Consider the following 8,764-nt stretch of genomic DNA (forward strand, 5'->3'; position numbering starts at 1 on the left):
CTTTTAGAGTTCTTTAAGAAATATCTTCAAAATATTTCAAAGAATACTGAAAGATATCTTAAAATTGTCTTACATTGATTTTATCTGTTTTTTCAATATTTAGAAATTAATATCTCATATATATTAGGTGTACAACTTCGCTTCCGTTTTTTTTCCGAAATTCGAGGCTTTATTGTAAAAAACTGGTTATACATTTATGATTCAAAGTATTGTCCATCGCTGGCCACTACTTTCTCCCATCTTTCGGGTAGCGTATGAATCCCGTGTCGAAAAAACTGGTCATCTTTTGAGGCTATCCACGAATCGATCCAATTTTTTACTTCTTCATAAGACCGGAAGTGCTGGTCAGCCAGGCCGTGTGCCATTGATCGAAACAAGTGATAGTCAGAGGGAGCAACGTCTGGAGAATACGGCGAGTGGGGTAGGACTTCCCATTTCAACGTTTCCAAGTATGTCTTGACCACTTTCGCAACATGGGGTCGAGCATTGTCATGCTGCAAAATCACTTTATCGTGTCTCTCGTTCTATTGCGGCCGTTTGTCTTTTAATGCTCGGCTCAAACGGCATCAATTGCGTTTGATATCGATCGCCTGTGATTGTTTCAGTCGGTTTTAATAAAGTTCATAATACACTACGCCGAGCTGGTCCCACCAAATACAGAGCATGACCTTGGACGTCAAAATCACCGTTCTTGAAGCGTTGAAACCACTCACGACACATTCTTTCACTAATAGCGGCCTCACCATAAGTATTTGAGAGCATTCGATGAGTCTCAGCCACAGATTTCTTCATATTGAAGCAAAAAATTAAAATCTCCCGCAAATGACGAGAATTTGGCTCGTAAACTGATATTTTCAATCGAGAATAACTTTATGATAAAACACAAATCGACTAATGTTTCTATGGTTATGTTGACAGATGCCCAAGTTTATTGTATGACGTCTATGATCTATTTATTTCGACCACCACTTACGCTAAAGCCATCTATAGGAAAACGGCGGAAACAAATAACACCTAATATAATAAGAAAGTCTTTTGGAACCTATTCAGGATCTTATTAAGCAATGTTAATATATCACATTAATAATACAATATGATTTATGTATTACAATATATATACGTTTTGACTCATTTTGAAGTCCTTCTCAATATTACAGTCTTGAAAAATTGTGTTGTGTTTTTTAGTGATATACATTTGGATAGTACGGTAAAACCGAGATACACCATTAAATTGTCTGATTTAATGATGTAGTTAATTGTGTTGACAGTACGCATGACGGAGATCTTCTGAATTATTAATTTAATATCTCGTTAATTATTGTGAATATCGCAAAATGGTAGAGGACTTTTCGACTCAGTTTTAGGAATAGCATTGTATGATTACTTATTTCAGATACTGTAGCTAATAGTTATATTTATATTAGTTATAGTTATATTTATATTTGTAAACATTGATTTAATTATATAACAATAATAAATTGTGTTTAACAAATTATACAAATGTATAAATTATACTTACTGTAATACAATAATATTGAATAATTCACAAAATTTATAATTTCGAGCGAAAAAAGATATTGTTTGTAATAGATGTGATCCGTAAATCAATGGTCAGCGGACACGCTATATGATAAATGCATGACTTAAATTGGCACTTTACATACTTATAAGATCTGTCCCACTTTTTTATTTAAAAACAGTAAGACGCATTTAGTTACGATTAAATATTATAACGAATGATAAAACGTTTCCTACTGTAAGATATATTTTAAATCGTACGTCTATCATTTACACGAATAATTAATAATTACAGGCCAAGCAGAATAAACGTCATGTTAACGTCAAACAATTCCCGATAAAAAATTTTTTATGTAGGAATATACATATATGAATATACATATATATGCATAAATATGCATATAATATGTACATGTATATGTATATACAGAATGTCTTACAATTCATGACCGAAATTTTGATAACATATTTCTGACTTAAAAATAAAACAATAATCCTAATATCAAAATTGAGGCTATAATAGTTTTTAAATTAATTGCGATTAAAGTTAACTATATCCATTTGTGAACAATTGAAAAGTTTTTCTCGGGCCGCCATGGCCTCGTTCTCTGGAGGAGGGGGGGGAGAGACAGTGCTCGCTGTGCTTCTTCTTTTTTTCTCTTGATTCTTCAATCTTTATTTATGATTCCTCTACCTCGAAAAATAGCTTGTAATCAGAAATTCTTCCTAATTTGAAGAAGGATCGCAATCCCTTTTTAAAGAGGCAGGAATTAATGCTTCGGATCCTACGCGTAACAATATCGACACGGCTACAACAAATAATAGTGCCGATAGGAACATGAACAATAGTGGCGCATAAAAGCATAATTCTGGAAAGTTAAGAAGTCCTTGAATCATCCCCAATGGTCACGCAGAAGGAATATGGATATGGATTATGAGAACGTTTCCAGGAAGCGTTCTCGACAATGTGAGGGGGATGAGGAAAATCAACGAGCGGATGATTCCCGCCAAGAAATGCGCGAGCGCGCCCACGGGGGCGCCTTCTTGAATCAGATCATTGGACAGAACTCCGGCAACAACACAGCAAGTGCCTCTCAGCTAATAGTGCAAATATTAACATGTTATGATACGGTCTGCGTGATCTTGGCCCATACGCAGTGTACGTATATTCAAACAATAGAGAAAATACATTACATGCTACCCTCATCAGTAGCATTATTGCAAAATCCGACATTCCTGATGTTCAAGAAATCAATAAGATCGACAGGAGCAAGATTCTCATTGAGGTTAATTCGGCCGCGGCGGCTAACAGGCTCGTAGAAAACTCAGTCTTTATTAAACATAACTTCCACGCATTTATCTCTGCTTTTAAGGTATTCAGGACAAGCATCATTCAGAATCCGCAACAAATTGATATAGACACGCTAAGGAATCACTTGGAATCCAATTGCCGAGGACAAAAATCTTGGATATGCAAAGATTAAATCGCAGATACGAAAAAGAAGATAAAGTAAAATACATTCCTTCCAGAACGATCCGAATTAAACTCGCGGGTCAAATCCTTCCCCAAAAAGTATACTTATTTAAAATTAGACATGAAGTTCGTCCTTTCATTCCTCGAGCTCGCATTTGCTATACGTGCTGTCGTGTAGGATATGTTAGTAACTCATGCAAAAATATATCGAGGTGCTTGTATTATGACGAAAATAGACATAGTGAGATGAACACCAATTGCCGTCTTTAAGAAGATTCCTCCAAGTGTATCAACTGTCAGAGTAAACACTGGATCACAGCAAACATCTATTCCGTTATACACAAGCAGAGAATTATAGTGAACATGGCGGCGATCGAAAATATCTTAATCGCCGACACCAGGAGAATAGTTATAGCAGCACCTAATTCCGGCTCGCCTAGTTCGTTTGCACCTCCTGATTACAATAATTTTCCTTATCTTCCGAGGAGGAAGTCTCCCAAGGAGGGGCATTCCTTTGAGAGCAATAACAGATTTGATCTTTATGTAAAGAGGTGGCCTGAGATACCAGTTCTTATGCCAATGCAATAAGGTCTCGCCCTCTCTGGTGGGCAGGTTTTTAACAGAATTCGTGAGGATACAACTGGTCAGCAATGCCCAGCCCGACAAGGCACATCTCACATTAAGGAAGTAAATCTCGACAGAGAAGCGCACCGTGATGATGCGGTATATGAATTCAACAGTACTCTCACTTTTTTGGGCCAAGATGTCCTCCCCTCCCCTCCCTCCGAGGAGAGGAGATGTCAGCGAACCCAAGGAGCAGGTAACAAAAATAACAATAATCTCACGAATCTTCTCTTCGTGCTCTTTAACTTGCTCGCGCGTTTTCAAAATAACGATTTATCCAATGCTCTGAGCGTAATTATGGATTTAGTCAAAATCTTCCCAGCAAACGGGAATGGATTGAAATGAATTGAAATGAATTCAGATTTTCAGAAATATTGATTCATAAATGTTAAAATGAATGCTTTTCAATCCTGAATGCATTTTTATTCATTTATAAGAATTGCATGGAGCATATTTCTATGCCTTTCAATCTAAAAATAATATTAGCTTTTTTCGTGCATTGTGAATACTGTTCAATTCAAAACTTTGTATAAGAAAGTTTTTCAATCCAATTGCGTCCAATTGAATCTAATTGAATCCAATTAAATCCAAAAAAAGTATTCGCTATTTAAAATATGCATTTGTATAGAAAAAAATTTCATCCATTTTAATCCATTCTCATTTGTTGGATTATGTAATAGCTTCCAGTTCCTATTTCCCCCTCATGAGGGAAGGATGATAACTCCCAGAGGTCTTCTTCAGATAATCCTGCTCCATTTTACGCTCAACAATCTAATTTTTCTAATATGCGCAGTTACACTTATGACAATGGATATGGTTGCGGAATTAAATCATTCCATCAAATTAACAGTGACTCGCGCGCTGGCGTCTCTGAGGGAGCGTCCCCTTCCTCGGGATTGGGGGGGGGGAGACTCTGCCGATAGCTTACGTGTATTCCTCAGCAGACCCACAAATCGACCCACAAATCGAATAAGAGTTTTTCAATGGAACTGTTGTGGCATTCGCTACAATCTTCCCTCATTAGCCATCGTTAAAGAATATGATATACTCTGCTTGCAGGAATCCCTGCTAAAGCAATCTAGTAATCTCAAAGTCAAAGATTTTAAAGTTCTTAAAAAAGATATCGCACAAGCCGGCGATAGGGATGTTTGCACACTTGTACGAGAGAATTTGACCTATGATACAATGGAATTGAACATCCTTCGGTGGAATACCTCATCAAGTTGTCTTCCTCAGAGGAGCAAATCACAATAGTCAATTTATATAGACATTCGGGGCAAAATATCCCTTCTTCATTTTATCAGAGTTTATTTAATAAACTGAATAATTATAAATTATCTTGTTTTAGGGGACATGAATGCTCACAGTCTATACAATCTGGGCTGTAAAAGAGTGTCTGCTTCGTGCAAAAAACTCATGATGGCCATTAAAGATTTCGATTTGGTTGTTCTAATGAAAATACTCCCACGCTTAAGCATTTCTCGACTTCATCCACCTCAATCATTGATTTGGTTTTATTGGCCACAATGCGTGACTCTTACAAGGACAAGGACACTCCTGACAGCAACGGTGGTCACGCAAATCGGTGCTCAGGTTTGCCTTAAATCCAACATTCATTATAAGCTTTTCTTAAGAAAAAAGGAACTCGATGAATTGTATCGTCGCCTGCTGTCTTCGACCGCGGCATCTCCTCTAGAAGAGGAAACCGATCCGATCGGGCGGTACAACATTTTTGTACAATATCTATACTCGATATTGCCAAGAGTCTCGTATTAGAAGGCAAAGACTTTCTGCGCAGCAGCGTACAGGGAAAAAAATCTTGACGCCCCTTGGAACGAGGAGTGCACCAGGGCGGTAGAGGATAGAGGACGATCGGTAGGAAGGTTCATCTCACACCCCAACAGAAATAATTTCATGAAGTTTCGAAAAGCCAGAGTCTCATGCACCAAGTGTCTAGCAGCACAAAAATGTAAAGGGTAGCGTGATTTGGTTGGCGACTTTAACAGTCAAACCACCACGAGCCAGATATCCTTATTAAAAGCTTCCGCAGAAACTGCACTAAATTATCAACTATTGCAGGATCTTAGGCAGGCCTCACTAGATTCGGTTTCTAAACTCTGTCCGCCGTCATGTTATTATAATCGTACCAAGTCTATGAAAGCTATGTATTATGAAAAAAATTATTTTAACGTTTGAAGAAACATTTCTTTAACATTAAAAAAACGTTTTTTAATGTCATAATTATTTGAACAAAATTAGAAAACAATAACACTGTAGAATTTTTTAAATTTATTTTTTTTTATCGACAGTGCCTAAACATTAGACAACTAATTTTATTAATTAATTCTAATTTTTAATTATATTTTATTGGGAGTACAAATAAATTTCCACCGTTTTTTATCAAAAATTAAACATTTATTATGAAAGAACGATACATAATGTTTTATTCAAAGTAATGGCCATCGCTAGCTACTACTTTTTCCCATCTTTCTGATAGCATGTGGATACCGCGTCGGAAGAACGCTTTATCTTTTGAGGCTATCCAATCATCGATACAATTTTTGGTATCTTCATATGATGTGAAATGCTGCTCAGACAGGCCATGCGTCATCGGAACAAGTGGTAGTCTGGTGGGGTAGAACTTCCCATTTGAGTATTTCTAAGTAGGTTTTGATCGCCGCAACATGTGGTCGAGCATTATCATGCAGGAGAATAATTTTGTCATGTCTGAAGTAATAGTGGGCGCGTTTTTCCTTGAGTGCTCGGCTCAATCTCATCAATTATGTTCGGTAAAGAGCCCCAATAATAGTCTCGTTCGATTTGAGCAACTCATAATACATGACATCAAGCTAATCCCACCAAATACACAACATGAGTTTTTTTCCATGAATATTCGGCTTGGCTGTCGATGTTAAAGCATAGCAAGGTGATCCCCATGATTTCCTCTTCTTTGGGTTATCGTAATGGATCCATTTTTCATCACCAGTGACTATACGATGCAAAAAACCTTTCATTTATGCCTGGCAAGCAGCATTTTCACATGTGAAAAATCGGCGTTCAACATTTCTCGGCTTCAGTTCATATGGAACCCAATTCCCTTGCTTTTGAATCATTCCCAATGATTTCAAACGATATGAAATTGTTTGTTGAGTCACTCCTAATGTAAGTGCAAGTTCTTTTTGCGTTTGGCACGAATCTTCATCCAATAATGCTTCCAATTCCGCGTCTTCGTACACTTTCGGCCTTCCGCTACGTTCTTTGTCTTCGACGTCAAATTCACCGTTCTTAAACTTTTGAAATCACTCACGACAACTTCTCTCACTTAAGGCAGCATCACCATATGCTTCTATAAGCAATCTATGAGCCTCAACTGCAGATTTCTTCAAATTAAAAAAGTAAATCAAAAGTACCTGCAAATGACACTTATTCGGCTCAAAACTCGACATTTTCGTATAAAAAAATATATGATGCTGATGCAAAATCGCTAATATTTCAAAGTTATGGTGTTGCCGGATGTCCAATCTTACGATATGTTTTACATCAAACAATTTTAACTATAGTTTATTAGTGGTGCCGTCTTTTGCAAACGGCGGAAACTTATTTGTACACCCAATAATTTTTTTCATTTTTACCGATCGGATTTTGAACCTGAGATCTCAGGATTATGAATCTCATATCTTATCCATCACATCACTTATTGATGCATACAGTTCTTATTGTTCATATATTATATGATATACTTAATGCAATTATATTGTATTAACTACTCTTCCGTGATTATTTTATTATTCCGAATCGTTTTTTATTAATTTGAGGTTTAGAAAATAATATTTTTTACATATTTATAATAAATGTTAAATAAATGATTTTTAATCATATTTTAAATAAATAAATAACAAGAAACAAACATTTATTAAACGCCATATAAATGTTTAAAAAAGATTTAATAAACATTAAATAAACAATAAATGTTTCTTTAAACCATTGTTGTTGTGTTTGTGTTTCAAACAAATGTTTCAAACAAATAATTAATGTGAAATGAACATTTACTAAACGTTAAATAAATGTGAAATAAATGTTTCTTATCATCACATTTTAAATAAATAAATAATGTAAAATAAACATTTTATAAACGTTAAACAAACATTTAAAAAATAATTCTTTAAACATTTCTTTAAACCTTTATTTGAAATGAATAATTAATGTAAAATAAACATTTAATAAACGTTAAATAAACGTAAAATTAATGAATTTTGAAAACGAACCATAAAAAATGTAAAATTAATGAAAAGTAAACATTTAAGGATGTACGATTGTTCACTTGCGAGATAGATAGTGAGGAAAGTATGCTCTTGTTTTTTATTGATAATGTCAATCTAATATGAAAATCTTTTAATAATAAGAAAGGCTAATTTATGATTTATTAAAATTAAAAGATAACATTGATTGCTAATTTTTAATTATAAATCATAATATTAATATTTTATTATTAAGAAATGCAAATAATAATTTAATATTTTATATTCAATGATTATAGATTATATAACTTGGCAACGTTGCATTCTGAAAATGAGGTTGGCATTTCTACTCGAAATTTCTTGCGCATTAGTAATTGATAGTTAATAATTGACAGTTAATTGAGGTTAAAATATTATTTTCATATACGTGTTTTATACGAAGTTATTTTATACGAAGATACTTCGTTATAAAGGCAAATTCATAACTAATTCATAAGTAATTGATAATTATTTTATACTAAAAGAATGTTTTAATTTTAATATCACGAATTATGTAATACGAATTATGTGATAAGAGTTATATGATAAGAGTCATATGATAAAAGTTATATGTTTTAATATTTTAAACGTTATAAATATATTAAATTAGCATTATTAATACATATTTATATTATTGTATCAATATCTTTTTTTAAAAAAATATCTCTACGTATTTTTTTATTATAATGTTAAATAAAAATTTTAATACTCAATATAAGATTACTGTTGTATTAAATAAAATAAATACTGTACTGAATTAAAAAAAAAATATATTTTTATAAATCAATTTATTAATTTACAAAAAGGATTACGTTCCTAATATATTGAATAAATTTAGTGGATGACATTATTTATATATTGTACATGTATA

The 8,764-nt window shown here is 33.9% G+C and overlaps 1 protein-coding gene across 1 annotated transcript in view; it reads right to left on the reverse strand.

Annotated features, from left to right (window-relative positions):
- The window catches only part of LOC108692491 (3-oxoacyl-[acyl-carrier-protein] reductase FabG-like), a 5,008-nt gene extending 3,340 nt beyond the window's left edge, over nt 1-1,668 (reverse strand). The window contains exon 1 of the mRNA XM_018200764.1: nt 1,520-1,668. The gene's annotated coding sequence lies outside the window, so the exon portion shown is untranslated. The remainder of the gene's footprint in view (nt 1-1,519) is intronic.
- Nucleotides 1,669-8,764: the final 7,096 nt, after the last annotated feature.

The sequence above is a fragment of the Atta colombica genome, unplaced genomic scaffold (assembly GCF_001594045.1).
Source record: "Atta colombica isolate Treedump-2 unplaced genomic scaffold, Acol1.0 scaffold73, whole genome shotgun sequence".
NCBI classification, from domain to species: Eukaryota; Metazoa; Arthropoda; class Insecta; order Hymenoptera; family Formicidae; genus Atta; species Atta colombica.